Here is a 17,416-nt window from a genome sequence, read left to right as displayed (position 1 = left end):
CCAGACCCAAACTGGCTTCACAGCCCAGCTCCAGACCCAAACTGGCTTCACAACCCAGCCCCAGACCCAAACTGGCTTCACAACCCAGCCCCAGACCCAAACTGCCTTCACAACCCAGCTCCAGACCCAAACTGGCTTCACTGCCCAGCTCCAGACCCCAATTGGCCTCACAACCCAGCTCCCGACCCAAACTGACTTCAGTACCCAGCCCCAGACCCAAACTGGCTTCACTGCCCAGCTCCAGACCCAAACTGGCTTCAGTACCCAGCTCCAGACCCAAACTGGCTTCACTGCCCAGCTCCAGCCCCAAACTGGCTTCACAACCCAGCTCCAGACCCAAACTGGCTTCACTGCCCAGCTCCAGCCCCAAACTGCCTTCACAACCCAGCTCCAGACCCAAACTGGCTTCACAACCCAGCCCCAGACCCAAACTGGCTTCACTGCCCAGCTCCAGCCCCAAACTGGCTTCACAACCCAGCTCCAGACCCAAACTGGCTTCACTGCCCAGCTCCAGCCCCAAACTGCCTTCACAACCCAGCTCCAGACCCAAACTGGCTTCAGTACCCAGCTCCAGACCCAAACTGGCTTCACTGCCCAGCTCCAGCCCCAAACTGGCTTCACAACCCAGCTCCAGACCCAAACTGGCTTCACTGCCCAGCTCCAGCCCCAAACTGCCTTCACAACCCAGCTCCAGACCCAAACTGGCTTCACTGCCCAGCTCCAGCCCCAAACTGCCTTCACAACCCAGCTCCCGACCCAAACTGGCTTCACTGCCCAGCTCCAGACCCAAACTGGCTTCACAGCCCAGCCCCAGCCCCAAACTGGCTTCACTGCCCAGCTCCAGACCCAAACTGGCTTCACAGCCCAGCTCCAGACCCAAACTGGCTTCACAACCCAGCCCCAGACCCAAACTGGCTTCACAGCCCAGCCCCAGACCCAAACTGGCTTCACAACCCAGCCCCAGACCCAAACTGCCTTCACAACCCAGCCCCAAACTGGCTTCACAACCCAGCTCCAGACCCAAACTGGCTTCAGTACCCAGCTCCAGACCCAAACTGCCTTCACAACCCAGCTCCAGACCCAAACTGGCTTCACAACCAAGCTCCAGACCCCAATTGGCCTCACAACCCAGCTCCAGACCCAAACTGACTTCAGTACCCAGCCCCAGACCCAAACTGGCTTCACTGCCCAGCTCCAGACCCAAACTGGCTTCAGTACCCAGCTCCAGACCCAAACTGGCTTCACTGCCCAGCTCCAGACCCAAACTGGCTTCACAGCCCAGCTCCAGCCCCAAACTGGCTTCACTGCCCAGCTCCAGCCCCAAACTGGCTTCACAGCCCAGCTCCAGACCCAAACTGGCTTCACTGCCCAGCCCCAGACCCAAACTGGCTTCACAACCCAGCTCCAGACCCAAACTGGCTTCAGTACCCAGCCCCAGACCCAAACTGCCTTCACAACCCAGCTCCAGACCCAAACTGGCTTCACAACCAAGCTCCAGACCCCAATTGGCCTCACAACCCAGCTCCAGACCCAAACTGACTTCAGTACCCAGCCCCAGACCCAAACTGGCTTCACTGCCCAGCTCCAGACCCAAACTGGCTTCAGTACCCAGCTCCAGACCCAAACTGGCTTCACTGCCCAGCCCCAGACCCAAACTGGCTTCACAGCCCAGCCCCAGACCCAAACTGGCTTCACAGCCCAGCCCCAGACCCAAACTGGCTTCACAGCCCAGCCCCAGACCCAAACTGGCTTCACTGCCCAGCCCCAGACCCAAACTGGCTTCACAGCCCAGCTCCAGACCCAAACTGGCTTCACTGCCCAGCTCCAGACCCAAACTGGCTTCACAACCCAGCTCCAGACCCAAACTGGCTTCACAGCCCAGCCCCAGACCCAAACTGGCTTCTCTGCCAAGCTCCAGACCCAAACTGGCTTCACTGCCCAGCCCCAGACCCAAACTGGCTTCTCTGCCCAGCCCCAGACCCAAACTGGCTTCACTGCCCAGCCCCAGACCCAAACTGGCTTCACAACCCAGCCCCAGACACAAACTGGCTTCACAGCCCAGCTCCAGACCCAAACTGGCTTCACAGCCCAGCTCCAGACCCAAACTGGCTTCACAGCCCAGCCCCAGACCCAAACTGCCTTCACAACCCAGCCCCAGACCCAAACTGGCTTCTCTGCCCAGCTCCAGACCCAAACTGTCTTCTCTGCCCAGCCCCAGACCCAAACTGGTTTCAGTACCCAGCTCCAGACCCAAACTGGCTTCACAGCCCAGCCCCAGACCCAAACTGGCTTCAGTACCCAGCTCCAGACCCAAACTGGCTTCACAGCCCAGCTCCAGACCCAAACTGGCTTCACTGCCCAGCCCCAGACCCAAACTGGCTTCACTGCCAAGCTCCAGACCCAAACTGGCTTCACTGCCCAGCCCCAGACCCAAACTGGCTTCTCAACCCAGCTCCAGACCCAAACTGGCTTCACAACCAAGCTCCAGACCCAAACTGGCTTCAGTACCCAGCTCCAGACCCAAACTGGCTTCACTGCCCAGCCCCAGACCCAAACTGGCTTCACTGCCCAGCTCCAGACCCAAACTGGCTTCAGTACCCAGCCCCAGACCCAAACTGGCTTCACAGCCCAGCTCCAGACCCAAACTGGCTTCACAGCCCAGCCCCAGACCCAAACTGGCTTCACTGCCCAGCCCCAGACCCAAACTGGCTTCACAACCCAGCCCCAGACACAAACTGGCTTCACAGCCCAGCTCCAGACCCAAACTGCCTTCACAACCCAGCCCCAGACCCAAACTGGCTTCTCTGCCCAGCCCCAGACCCAAACTGTCTTCTCTGACCAGCCCCAGACCCAAACTGTCTTCTCTGCCCAGCCCCAGACCCAAACTGGTTTCAGTACCCAGCTCCAGACCCAAACTGGCTTCACAGCCCAGCCCCAGACCCAAACTGGCTTCAGTACCCAGCTCCAGACCCAAACTGGCTTCACAGCCCAGCTCCAGACCCAAACTGGCTTCACTGCCCAGCCCCAGACCCAAACTGGCTTCACTGCCAAGCTCCAGACCCAAACTGGCTTCACTGCCAAGCTCCAGACCCAAACTGGCTTCACTGCCAAGCTCCAGACCCAAACTGGCTTCACAGCCCAGCTCCAGACCCAAACTGGCTTCACTGCCCAGCCCCAGACCCAAACTGGCTTCACTGCCAAGCTCCAGACCCAAACTGGCTTCACTGCCCAGCCCCAGACCCAAACTGGCTTCACAGCCCAGCCCCAGACCCAAACTGGCTTCAGTACCCAGCTCCAGACCCAAACTGGCTTCACAGCCCAGCTCCAGACCCAAACTGGCTTCACTGCCCAGCCCCAGACCCAAACTGGCTTCACTGCCAAGCTCCAGACCCAAACTGGCTTCACTGCCCAGCCCCAGACCCAAACTGTCTTCACAACCCAGCCCCAGACCCAAACTGGCTTCACAGCCCAGCTCCAGACCCAAACTGCCTTCACAACCCAGCTCCAGACCCAAACTGGCTTCACAACCAAGCTCCAGACCCCAATTGGCCTCACAACCCAGCTCCAGACCCAAACTGACTTCAGTACCCAGCCCCAGACCCAAACTGGCTTCAGTACCCAGCCCCAGACCCAAACTGGCTTCAGTACCCAGCTCCAGACCCAAACTGGCTTCACTGCCCAGCCCCAGACCTAAACTGGCTTCACAGCCCAGCCCCAGACCCAAACTGGCTTCAGTACCCAGCCCCAGACCCAAACTGGCTTCACTGCCCAGCTCCAGCCCCAAACTGGCTTCACAGCCCAGCTCCAGACCCAAACTGGCTTCACAGCCCAGCTCCAGACCCAAACTGGCTTCACAACCCAGCCCCAGACCCAAACTGGCTTCACAGCCCAGCCCCAGACCCAAACTGGCTTCACAGCCCAGCCCCAGACCCAAACTGGCTTCACAACCCAGCCCCAGACCCAAACTGGCTTCACAACCCAGCCCCAGACCCAAACTGGCTTCACAACCCAGCCCCAGACCCAAACTGGCTTCACAACCCAGCTCCAGACCCAAACTGGCTTCACAGCCCAGCCCCAGACCCAAACTGGCTTCACTGCCCAGCCCCAGACCCAAACTGGTTTCAGTACCCAGCCCCAGACCCAAACTGGCTTCACAACCCAGCCCCAGACCCAAACTGGCTTCACTGCCCAGCCCCAGACCCAAACTGGCTTCACTGCCCAGCTCCAGACCCAAACTGGCTTCACTGCCCAGCCCCAGACCCAAACTGGCTTCACTGCCCAGCCCCAGACCCAAACTGGCTTCACAACCCAGCCCCAGACCCAAACTGGCTTCACAACCCAGCCCCAGACACAAACTGGCTTCACAGCCCAGCTCCAGACCCAAACTGGCTTCACAACCCAGCCCCAGACCCAAACTGGCTTCACAACCCAGCCCCAGACCCAAACTGGCTTCACAGCCCAGCCCCAGACCCAAACTGGCTTCTCTGCCCAGCTCCAGACCCAAACTGGCTTCTCTGCCCAGCTCCAGACCCAAACTGGCTTCACAACCCAGCTCCAGACCCAAACTGGCTTCACAACCCAGCCCCAGACCCAAACTGGCTTCACAACCCAGCCCCAGACCCAAACGGACTTCAGTACCCAGCCCCAGACCCAAACTGGCTTCTCTGCCCAGCCCCAGACCCGAAGTGCCTCCTCCATGCCAAGCTCTGGACCCCAAGCTCCTCTCTGGCTCCAGCAGGAGCCAGGGTTGCAGAGCAAGGTTCAGAGCAGGGAAGCAGCCAGGGGAATTAGCTTTGCCCATGGGGTTAAGGAGGCTAAAAGGTTCTCCAGTGGGAGAAGCAAAGGGCTGACCACACTTGCAGAGAACCCTGGAAGGAGGTTCTGGGGGCATGTGAGCTCTGCCCTGGGGGAAACTGCCTCCCTGAATCTCTTCTCACTGCTGCTGGCATCACCTCCTGGGGCCAGCTGCTCCTCTCTCCTCCCCACAGCAGCAGGGAAAGAGAGCTCTTGCCTCAGAAAGCTCTCCAGAGGTCCCTGGGGTGTTCCTGCCCCATAGTGGCACTGCCCTGACTCAGCAGCTGAGCCCCAGGTGAGCCCAGTGCTCAGCCCCACACCAGGACACCTTCCTCCCTGCCACTGCTGCTGGGGAGTGCTGGGGCACTGGGAGGGCCCCAGGTGGGGCAGAGGCAGCCCTTCACACGAGGAGCTGGGGGTGGTGCCAGGGCTCCCACCCTGACAAGGTCCCTGCCACAACCTTTGGGGTGGTGAACACCAGCAGCTGCCAGGGGCAGGGCTGAGGTTCCCTGGGCTGGGACTTCAAAACTCAACTGGTGCAGCTTTTGCTCATGGGGGAAGGGTCCCCAGCCCCACACGGAGCCCCCTGTTGCTCTGACCCTGAGAGCCAAGCATGGCTGCAGGGTGAGCCCTCCCCACAGCCTCCCAGCACCATGGACCAGCCAGGAGCATCACTCTGGGCTTCATCCTTCAGCCCTCGCCGCAGCAGCAGCTGTGGTGGGACCGCAGAAGGAGTGGGCAAAGCAAAGAGCTTCCATCCCTGGTGCTGCTGGGGGCAGCCAGAGCAGAGGGCAGGGGGCTGGGCAGGCTGGAGGAGCACCTTTGCTGGCTCATGGGTGGGCTCCTCCCCTGCCCATGGGCGCCCCCACAAGAGGCAAGCTGGGGGGCACCCCAAACGGGGCCCAAACCCTGGCATGGTCTCCTTTAGGATCAGTGCCTTGGAGACAGAGCTGATGGGAGTGTGTCGAGAGAAGGGCAGCAGAGTGGGGAAGGGGCTGCAGAGCAGGGCTGGGGAGGAGCAGGTGGGGGAGCTGGGGGAGTGTTGAGTGTAGAGAAGAGAAGGCTGAAGGGAGAATCACAGAACCATTCAGGTTGGAATAGACCCTCAGGATCCCCAAGTCCAGCCACTGACCCTGCTCTGCAAGGGTCACCCCTGAGCCATAGCCCCAAGCACCACATCCAAAGGACCCTCAAACACCTCCAGGCTTGGGGACTCCACCTCCCTGGGCAGCCTGTGCCAGTGTCTGAGCACTCTTGATGTCCAGCCTGACCCTGCCCTGCTGCAGCTTGAGGCCATTGCCTCTTCTTCTGTCACTAATGACCTGTGAGAAGAGACCAGCACCAACCTCTCCCTCCACAGCCTCCTTCCAGGCAGCTGCAGAGAGCAGTGAGGTCTCCCCTCAGCCTCCTCTTCCTCACACTAACCATCCCCAGCTCCTTCACTTGCTCCTCACAAGATTTATTCTCCAGGCCCTTCCCTTCCTTGCCCTCCTCTGCCCTGGCTCCAGCACCTCCACCTCCCTCTTGTGTGGAGGTGCCCAGAGCTGGGCACAGCCCTCCAGGTGTGGCCTCAGCAGTGCCAAGCCCAGAGGGACAATCCCCTCCCTGCTCCTGCTGGGCACAGCATTGCTGATCCCAGCCAGGAGGCCTTTGGCTCTCTTGGCCACCTGGGCACTGCTGCCTCCTCTGCAGCTGCTTGTCCCTGAGCACCCCCAGGACCCTTTGAGCCAGACCCTTCCCAGCCACACTGCCCCAGGCCTGCTGCTCTGGCCCTTGGCCTTGTTGAAGCTCATCCTGTTAACACTGGCCATGGAGCCAATCTAAATGAGGAAGACCTCCTTGCTCTCTGCAGCTCCCTGGTTGCAGAGAGGTGAGGGTTGGTCTCTTCTTCCAGGTAACATGCAGCAAGATGAGAGGCAATAGCCTCAAGTTGCCCCAGAGGAGGCTTGGGTTGGCCATGAGGAACAATTTCTTCCCCAGAAGGGTTGTCAAGGCCTGCCCCAGGCTGCCCAGGGCAGTGGTGGAGTCCCCATCTGCATGCTGGCTGGGATGATGGCTCTGGTGGCTGCAGGGGTTGCAGGCACTCCATGAGGCATGAAGGTGACCATGTCTAGGATCCAAGGGCAGGAGAAGGAGCTGGTGGAGCATGGAGAGTGTCTTAGATGCTCAGCATGTTTAGAGAGCTCCATGTGGAGCAGGTCCAAGCAGGCTGACCTTCACAGACACCCAAGATGCATAAATCCACAGGAGGAGCTGCTGGCTGTGGTCTGTGCTGGGCTCAGAGCTGCAGGCAAGTGGAGCTCCCGAGGGCCAGGAGCTCAGGGGTTGCACCTCCTGAACCACCATGTCCTGCACAAGGCCTGTGACAGGCAGGGATCTGCTCTTGCCTTGGCTGGAGATACCCTGCAGTGGTCTCTGGGGACCTGTCAGCCACTTGAAGAGGCCCCCAAGCCCCCTCCTGGGCTGCACTGAAGGAGGTACCTGGCCAAGAGGAGTCACCCCTGGACAAGTCCCTTCTGATGCCATCAAAGTCCTTCAGCTGCCATGGGCCAGGAGCAGGACCAGGCCACACAACCCCTCTGAAACCTTTGGGGCTGAGATGTGGAGGTGACTGCAACAGAAACCTGGGAGGCTTCAGAGAGCCTCTGGGCAGACAGACATGGTCACCCTCATGCCTCATGGAGTGGCTGCAACCCCTGCAGCCACCAGAGTCATCATCACAGCCAGCATGCAGCAGCCAACCCCCAGCAGATGGGACTGGGGGGGGCTGGAGCAAGATGCTGGAGGTGCCCCACAGCCACCACATCCTGCTCCAGGGTCAGGCAGAAGCTGCTGCTTCTAAACCCCCACCCAAGGTGATTTAGTGCAGAGGACTTTGGGGCTGCTTCCATTTCATCGCCTGCTTGCTGGGGTCACCACTGGTGCCAGCAGCCTGACATCCCAGGTGGCACTGGGTGGCACTGGGTGGCACTGGGAGCTGCAGGCATCCTTGCAAGCCAGCCCACTGGGAAAGGGAGGCTGGCATGGAGCCCCCTTTTACAGGGTGACAGGGGTGGGGATGAGGACAGGATGCTGTCCCCTGCTTGCCCCGTGGCCAGCAGCCCCCTGCAGCCCCACTCTGATCTCACTGCTGCTTTGCATCCAGCAACCCTCCCTGGGTGGCTGCAGCACCTCCAGGGGCTGCAGGAAAAGCAGTCCCCATCCCTGGAGGGATTGCAGAGCCATGGAGATGTGGTGCTGAGGGCCATGGCTCAGCAGTGACCTGGCAGTGCTGGGCTAAGGGTTGGACTCCATGAGCTTGAAGGTCTGCTCCAGCCCAGAGGGTTCCATGGTTCGGACAGGAGGCCTCTTCCCCATCACCCCCAGTGCACACTGGCTTTGCCAGGAGGGAGGCAGAGCTGCCTGAGGAGCAGTGGGCAGGGAGCAGATGCTGCTGGGGCCCAGCTGGACACTGCCCAGCTCTCTGCAGGTGAGGCAGCACCTTTGCAGCCCTGCCTCCTGACCTGACCTGCATTTCTGGGCAACCAGGGCAGGGTGGGGGCAGGAGCTGGGGTTGGGAAGGAGAGAAAGGCCAGGAAATGGCTTGAGCTGGAAGAGGGGAGATGGAGGCTGGACATGAGGAAGAAATTGTTGAGGGTGAGGCTGGGGAGACTCTGGCACAGGCTGCCCAGGGAGGCTGTGGCTGCCTCCTCCCTGGAGGTGTTCAGGGCCAGGCTGGATGAGGCCTGGAGCAGGCTGTGCTGGGGGGAGGTGTCCTTGCCCATGGTTGGAGCTGGCTGAGCTTTAAGCTCCCTTCCAACCCAATCCATTCTGTGACTCCATGATCATGAGGTGAGCACTTTGCCACTGCAGCTGCAAGGGTCTGTCCTGAAGCATCCCCCTGAAATCCCAGCAGGAGCTGGTAGCAAACCCAGGAATGAGTTCCTGCAGGGGTGAGGGCAGTGCTGCTCTGTCCTGGTGTTTCCCCCAGGCTGGCTCTCCCCTGGGGGCAGTGCAGGTGAGGAGGGGATGGTGAGCTGGCCAGAGGGACCTTCTAAAGGGGACCCAGGAGGTGACCTTGGGTCAGGAAGTGGTGCTGAGGGTTTTGTGCCATGCTTGAGCAACCTGGGCTGGTGGGCCATAAGGAAACCCCCTCCCAGCAGGAGGAGGGGGCCATGGGGGGTCCTTATGTGGACACTCAGCCAGGGAAATGCTGCTTTGGGGCTATTTGGAGACTTTTTGAGGGGCTGCCCAGGAGCTGTGGTGGCTACTTTGACTAGAGAGAGCTAATTAGCATCACTAATTGCTGTGTCACCTGCCCAGCAGCCGGGGCCCTTCCTCCTCACCGTGCTGGCTGGGTGCTGGCAGAGCTGAAGACAGGGGGAAACTGAGGCACACACAAAGCCCCCTGCGACCCTTCAGCCCCTGCCATGAGGCCAAGGGGGCTGATTCTGCCCCCCCAAAATGAGGAGGCCAAAGTTTGTTCCCCTCTCGCCACGGGGTTTGGACTGGGCAGTGTGGGGCAGGGTCTGAGGTGCCTCGGGGCAGGTGTGGGGCAGTGTCCTGGGGGGCATCCTGGGTGGGTTGGGGGGTGCCAGAGTGCAGTGTGTGGGGCACCAGGGCAGGCTGTGGGATAGTGTATGGGGCAGTAAGGGTGGGCAGTGTGACCTAGAGCATGTCCCTCCTCCTGCTGGCCCCTGTGCCCACTCTGCCACCGCCTCACTGGGTGGCCTTGGTCACATCCCCTGGCCCCCCACCGCACACAGTGCAGAGAGAACCTTTCAGCTGGGGGTGAGAAGCTGCTCCCAGCCCCACAGAGCTGGCTCCCAGGCAGCAGAGCCCATGCCAGCAGCCTGTCCCCATGCCAGCAGCCTGTCCCCATCCCTCCCAGCACCCTGAGCCTGCTGGTCTCCAGGCCAGCCCAGGCTGGCGCTGCCGGGAGGGCACCCAGGTAGTCATGCAGCAGTGCAGGGCCTCAGCCAGCAGCACTGCAATGCAGTCAATGCAGTCCTGCTCCTGTTCCTGCTCCTGTTCCTGCTCCTGCTCCTGCTCCTCTTGGTTTTTTTTTGCCCCCTCTCCTTTTGCAATATTTCTTCCCCCCCCCCCTTTCCAAGTTGCAGCAGCAGCTGTCATGGAGCTGGGGTGGCCCTGGGAGCCATCCTGGCTGCAGGTAGGAAAGGAGCTCAGCCTCTTCTCTGCCCCTGTACCCTCAAAGGCCATTTGCTGCGATTCCTCCAGTACAAAGTTCCCTCTTTATTCCCCCCCTGGTTTGGAGCTGCCCACCCCCCACCCCCCCCTGCTCTGCCCAGACCCCAGTGCCTCAAGGACATAAATAAATCAAGAGGGTTATAAATAACCATTTCCATCAGTCCCTGGCCCAGGAACCAGCAGGGCTTAGGGCACCAGTGATGAATACCAGCTGGGAAGGGACCCCTCCCACCCTGCTAAACCACGGGGACCCCTCCAGCCCCTCCCTGGGCAGCAGCACCCTTCAGAGGAAGCCCCTGGGATGGTAGGACTCAACCCACAGCCTCCAAAGCAGCCAGGACAGGGTGGGCTTCACCCAGGCAGCTGCTTCAGAGACCCCACAAGCTTCCTGGTGGGTAAACACCCACACACACACCCCAGCACCCAAATCACCCTGTCCCTGTGGCACATTGTCCCTGTGGCACCCTGTCCCTGTGGCACCCTGTCCCTGGGTGCCACCCTCTGACCACCATGCTCCACACCCCAAGGTGTCAGCCCTGCACCCCGTGGTGCCTTTGCAGGGGCTCTCCTGGTTTGCACCGGGGGGGTGGGAGCTCAGCCTGGCTCACAGTGAGGAGCCCCTCCCCATAATTGCTCTCTACAACTCCCTGAAAGGAAGTTGGAGCCAGGTGGGGGTTGGGCTCTTCTCTCAAGCAACCAGCACCAGAACAAGAGGACACAGTCTCAAGCTGTGCCAGGGGAGGTTTAGGCTGGAGGGGAGGAGAAAGTTCTTCCCTGAGAGAGTTGTTGGCCATTGGGATGTGCTGCCCAGGGAGGTGGTGGAGTCCCCATCCCTGGAGGTGTTCAAGAGGGGATTGGATGTGGCACTTGGAGCCATGGTTTGGTCATGAGGTCTGTGGTGACAGCTTGGACTCGATGATCTTTGAGGTCTCTTCCAACCTTGGTGATTCTGTGATAATTAAACCCCTGGCTGGGCTTTGTTTGCCAGCAGTGCCCTGGGGGTCTGGCAGGAGGGAACCCCCAGGCTGGAGGCAGGGATTCCATCTCCATCCCTTCCGGGGGCATTTCCTGCAGCTTTCACCCCGGGAAATCCCTTTCCCAAGCCCTTCACCCCTCCTCCTCCTCCAAAAGGCTCCATCCCTGGGCTGCCACAGCACAGCCAAACAAGGGAGGCTTTGGGGTGTCCCCAGTGATGGCTCTTCAGCAGAGCACCACAGGTGCCACTGGCCTGGCAGGGGCTGAGCAGAGCAGCCAGGTTTGCACTGCTTAAAACAAGACAAAACAAAGCCAAACATTTGAGCACCATGCCTGCCCCCTCCCCCGGGGCCTCAGGACCCCTCTCCTCCACCCCCACTGCTGTACAACCTGCCCTCATCAGCCAAGACATTGCAGGAAGGGCCGGAGCCAGGGAGGGAAGCTGGGGACGTAGGGAAGGGCTGGGATGTCCCCGGCCCCAGCCGTGCCCAGTCCATCCCAGAGCTCCCTGCAGGGGCAGGGCCTGGGGGGATGCAGCTGCTGGAAAGCCCCTGGCTGCCCTGCGGGGGCAGCTCTGGCAGCAGCAACCTCTCCTCTCCGGGGAGGCAAAGCGACGACGGAGGGCAGAAAGCAGCAACAAATCAAGATTAATGAGGCTGAGGCAGCAATTAACGCTGGCAGCTGCTGGCAGAGCACCAGACCGGGCTGTGGGCAGCTGCCAGAGCACCAGGCCGGGCTGTGGGCAGCTGCCAGAGCACCAGGCTGGGCTGTGGGCAGCTGGGGAAGGGGAGGACTCGAGCCCCAGCTCTCCCAGCCCAGGGTGCTGGGTGCTGGCTTGTTATGGGCAGACCCCAACCTGAGGGGGGGACTCAGCAGGGCAATGAGCTGCTGCTCCTGTACAGGGTGGCAAAGCTGGGGCCACAGTGCCAGCTGAGCTGTGAGTCACCCTGCTGGGGTGGGGACGTGGAGGCCACCCAGCCCTGCACAAACATCACCCTCAGGAGCCAGCCTCAAATCCTGCACCCCCTTGTGCCAGTGCTGGGGCCTGGGTGAGTGGGAAAGGGAATCCCCAGCTGGGCCCAAAGGGGAACTCCCTCCCGTTCCAACACCACCAGGAAGCCAGGGCTGCTCCTGAGACCCCTCCTGGGGGCCAGCAGGGATTTCAGGGTAGAGCTGAGCTATTTGGCAGTGCCCCAGGCACATCCTGATGCCAGCAGCTGTTCTGGTGCCAGGGACAGCACAGGACAGAGCTCACCTCTGCTGGACCCCCTGCATGATGCCTGCACATCCCTCTGGCCTTTCACACACGTAAAGCCCCCCAACCAAGGTGTCCAGTGGCAGATCTGGAGGGGCCATGCTGGGCCAGAGCTCCAGCTCACAGCCATGAGACAGGAGAGCCTAATTAAGGCACAGCCTCCTGACTTGGCTCCTAATGGCCATTTAATTAAACAAAATCTCTGCCAAGGGATGTGAGGAGGCACAGGGAGATGGAGGGATCAGGGAGGAGGGGGAGCAGGGGAGGAGAATGCTGCAGGACCCCAGTGCTAAAGGGCTCTGCCATACCCCAGCCCCATTCCCCCTCCTCAGCACCAGTGCAAATCCATCAGCAGTGCCGGATCAGACCCTCTGCCAGCAGCACCCTGGGCTGGCACAGCAGCACCCTGGGCTGGCACAGCAGCTCCCAGGGCTCTGGGAATGCTTTCACCCCAGGACTCCACTACACCTCCTCCCTGATTGGCACTGCTGAGGGCAAGGGGAGTTCCTGCTCCCCCAGCCCCACACTGCTCAGGGCTGGCTGCTTGCACTGTGCTGGCAAAGGGGAGAGGCAGCAGCACAGGTGAGGGCTGAGGCGGAGTGAGGATGCTCAGGCAGCAGCAAGTGGCATCAATGGGATGTGAGCTGCCACATGGCTGGCACAGGGATATGTTTCCCTGTCCCCTGACCTGACTACAAGCAGGTCCCCACAATTGGCAAGACCCCCCAGGGCTCTCCAGTCCTTCCTGTACTGGGACCAGTGCTGTTCAGTGTCCTCATCACTGATACTGACAGCGAGAGTGAGGCACCCACAGCAAATCTGCAGGTGACACCAAGCTGAGTGGTGTGGCTGATGGAGTCTGAAGGGTAGGATGGGAGCCATCCAGAGGGACCTGGACAGGCTGGAGAGGTGGCTCAGGAGAACCTCATGAAGGTCCTGAACCTGTATTGGGGCAATCCTAGGTATCAATACAGGCTGGAGGATGATTGAGAGCAGTCCCAAGGACCCCCAAGGCTTGGGGGTGCTGAGGGGTGAGAAGCTGGACAGGAGCCAGCAAGGGGCACTGGCAGCACAGAAGGCAAATGACAGCCTGGGCTGCATCCAAAGCAGCTTGGCCAAAGATGGAGAGAGAGGATCCTGCCCCTCTGCTCTGGGGAGACCTCACCTGCAGGGCTGTGTACAGCTCTGGGGCCCTCAACACAGGAAGGACACAGAGCTGATGGAGAGGGTCCAGAGGAGGCCATGAAAACGATCAGGGGGATGGAGCAGCTCTGCTGTGGGGACAGGCTGAGGGAGCTGGGGGTGTCCAGCCTGGAAGGCTCCAGGGAGACTTAGGAGCAGCCTTCCAGTACCTGAAGGGGCTACAAGAATGCTGCAGAGGGACTGTTCCCAAAGATCTGCAGGGACAGGACAAGAGGTGATGGCTTCGAACTAGAGTAGAGAGATTTAGATTGGATGTTAGGAACAAGTTCTGCACCAGGAGGCTGCTGGAACACTGCAACAACAGGTTGCCTAGGGAGGAGGTAGTTGAGGCTCCAGCCTTGGAGCTATTCCAGGTGAGGCTGGACAGGGCTCTGGGCAACCTGCTCCAGTGGAGGATGTCCCTGCTGGCTGCAGGGGGTTGGACTGGGTGAGCTTCAGAGGTCCCTTCCCACCCAAGACATGCTCTGATTCCTTGCCAGCGAGGCACAGTGCAGGGCAGCAGCACCTTCAGAGAGAAAGCCAAGCAGGGTGGAGCCACCCAGCACGGGGGAGAACCACATCAGCCCTCCCAGCGCAGAGCCGTGCCAGGACCCTGTTGCTGCCTGGGCCACAGCCACCAGTGCCAGAGCCACAGAGCTGCTCACTGTCCACACTCCAACAGCAGCCCGGAGCTGGCCTGCACCCTCCCTCCCCAGGCAGCCACACTCTGCTCTCTGCCTCATCAGCAGCCAGCGCCCGGCTTGTCTAATTAAAAGTAATGATGTGCTGGGGCTCGGCAGCCCTCACCGCCGGCGCTTGCCTGGCAGATGAGTAATTCGGGGGGGGCACCGCGCTGGAGAATCTCACAGCTTCTCTGGAAATTGATGAGCTGCTCAGCCGGTGGCTCCTGCACACCCCCACGGCCTCGCTCTGCAGCAGCTCACAGCCAGGGCTTTCCCCCTCGCCCCGAGCTGGTCAGGGACCCCAAGCTCCTGTCTCGCTGTCCCGAGTGCCAGGATCCAGGCTGCTCACCACGCTGCCCCAGCATCAAGGAAGGGAAGCCGCCCCCCGGGCTGCCGGAGGAGATCCTGGAACAGAAACTGCTCCGCGCTGGCGGCAGAGCCCGGCGGGTTCGGAGCCTGCCGCTCGCCGGTGATGGAGGAGCTGCTCGGGCGTCGCGGCGGCTGCATTATTTACAGCAGAGCCAAGGGACGTCCAACAGTTAAACGCAGTCCTAAAGGCAGCCTTCATTCATCACTGGGTACCAGATTAATGGCTCCTGATGTTCCCAAGTCACAACCGGCAGCTCCCGCTGCCGGAGCGCTGCGCCGGGCTCCGCCGCGGCTCCACCGCCCGCTGCGGACAGCTAAAGGTCACCGCACCCGCGGGGCTGGGCGTGCGGCGAGCTGGGCTGGGGACAGCCCATCCCGCCCCCTCCACCTGGCTCCCCTGCAGCAGCCTCACCCTCTGCCTTCCTGCCAGTCAGGCACCTGACAGCTATCTGGGTTCTCCTTGGTGCTCCCTTCTTCCCCCTCTCCCCCCAAGCTTTGTGCCCACCTAGGGCTGCTCATGGAGCTGCCAGGTTTGTCCCCACCTGAGGACACCTCCCTGCACGGGAACCACCACTGACACCCACCCCGGGCAGCACAGGGACTTTCTGTGCTGAAACGAGGACAGCACCGAGGTGGGGCTGGGAAGAGGCAGCTGGCAGCAGGTGATGCCCAAACCTGCTCTGTGCCCCCTGCCTGAGCCATGCCTGGCACCCATAGGTGCTGCATGCCCCAAGCCCCATGTTACCAGGGCATCAGGCCCCAGCTGTCCTTTGCTGCCCAAGTCTCTGCTGCCCCAGCAGTGAAAGAAGGACAGGAGGAAGCTGAAACTGGGGCTGGTGCCAGGGCTCCAGGCCCTGAGGCAGCCACTCCCTGTCGAGACAACCAGCGCTCGGGTGCCAGCAAGGAAGAAGCTGGTGAGAGCTTCCCCCCTCCCCACTACAGCTCCTGGCTTCCCACAGCCACCCAACACTGCTGCAATGCTCCAGGGACCTCCCAGAAGACAGCTAATTAGCTGGGAAGCAACCAAGAGATCACCTGGAGGTACCTGCTCATACAGCCACAGAGCTTGGCACCAGCAGAGGTCAAGGTCTCCCTCACCCTGGGCACACCAGGAGCAGCCTCTGGCCTCTCCAGGCCCTGGTGTGGTGGCACAAGCGTGGTCCTGCGCCAAGAAGGGGATGGGCCAACCACACCCTCCCAATCCGTGGGGAGGCTGCAGGACCTACAGGCACCACTCACCACCAGCATTTCATCCAGAGCCTTTGGCACATGCCATGTGCCACCATGGCACCCATGGGAAAGGCATCAGGAGCTGCTGCAGGGCACGGTCCCCTGAAGCTGTGGGGATGGAGCCATCCCTGAGGACACCAGAGCACCCTCTATGGCACTGGCCACCGCAGCTGAGACCCAGCCCCAGCCAGCACAAGGAGCCTGCCCCTGGCACAGAGCTGCAAGTGGCCAGAACAGCCTCCCAGAAAGAGAGAACTGGCACTGCCAGTGCCCAGCCCCAGTGCCAGCGGTGCCACGGTGGCCATGCCTTGTTCCACCAGGGAGACCAGCACAGCTGAGGAGCGCACCAAAGGGCACTGGGGTGAGGTACTCTGGCACTTTGAGGGTACCACAGGGCCAAGATCATCCAAATCCTGCCCATCTGGGCTGGCACAGCTCTGCCTGCACCGCTGCCTGGCTGCCAGCACGCCTCGGTGATGGCCCCTGGCTCCTGATCAATATGGGGAGAAAAACAGAAGCCAGACAAGCTGCTGGGGAAGAGCCAGAAGCTGCTCCAGGAGACGATGTGGATCGATGCGAGGCGGGAGGCAGGGGACCGCAGGCCCTGCGCTGAGCCAGCACAGGCTGAAGGAGCAGACGTGGCCGCAGGGTGCCTCTCCCAGGGGTGAGGCTCTGCCTGCCTGCCAGGCTGCAGCCCCCAGCGAGACCTCCAAAGCCCCCAGCCAAGCACCAGGAGGGGATGGCTGCTGGGAGAAATCCAGAAAGCCACCTCCCAGCCCCACAGAGCCCCCAGCGATGCTCAGCCCCCAGCTCCTCCCCCAGGGACCGGTTGCCTCCAGGAGCGATGCTGGTGGCTGCCTGCCCACCCCCAGCTCCAGAGCTTCAGAGGTGGAGTGCAGCCAGTCTCCAGGGTCGCCCACACTGGTGGCATTTGGGTTGAGAAAGGGGACAGTGAAGGGATGGCAGTGATGGCTTCCATGGGGATGCAGTACTGTGCCCACCCAGGGGGGTTTCATTGCACCACCACCCAGCACCACCCAGGAATTACCCATGGGACAAGCTGCCCTGAGAGCTGGGAGCCCGGCCCCTGCCATGGGCACAGCCCTCAGTCACCACGGGGGGGTCCTCTGCTCCTCCTTGGCCCCTCTGAGCTGCATCCCTACATTGTTCCAGGTGGTCTGGGGACAGAAGCACAACAGCCCACACTTTGAGGGCTGCACAGAGCAGCTGCTCCACTGCTGCACCCTGGAGAAGGCTGAGGGGAAAACTGAGGGGAAAGTTGAGGGGAAGGCTGAGGGGAGGGCTGAGGGGAGGGCTGAGGGGAGGGCTGAGGAGAAGTCTGAGGAGAAGGCTGAGGGGAGGGTTGAGGGGAGGGTTGAGGGGAGGGCTGAGGAGAAGACTGAGGGGAGGGCTGAGGAGAAGGCTGAGGAGAAGGTGAGGGGAAGGCTGAGGAGAAGGTGAGGGGAAGGCTTTTTCCCTCCTGGAATATCCCAGCTGCCTGGGGGACTGCGAAGCACCTTGACTCCCAGTGTTCAGCACCAGCATCCACTGTCCCTTCTGAGGGTCCCCCAGGGCCAAGCCCACCAGAGTCGAGGGTCTCCATCAGGCTCTCACAGCACGGACCAGCAGCTGAGCCTGGCACGGCCACACCGCAGCTCATTGCGGCACAAGGCAGAGGCTGCGCCAGGCTGCTGGCAGCGGCACAGGGCTCGTGCGTGGGCAGCAGCGGGCACACACCGGC

This window comes from Melanerpes formicivorus, unplaced genomic scaffold, assembly GCF_026170545.1.
Source record: "Melanerpes formicivorus ecotype bairdi unplaced genomic scaffold, bMelFor1.0.p_v2 SCAF_82, whole genome shotgun sequence".
Classification (NCBI taxonomy): Eukaryota; Metazoa; Chordata; class Aves; order Piciformes; family Picidae; genus Melanerpes; species Melanerpes formicivorus.
This window is presented reverse-complemented; position numbering follows the sequence as displayed.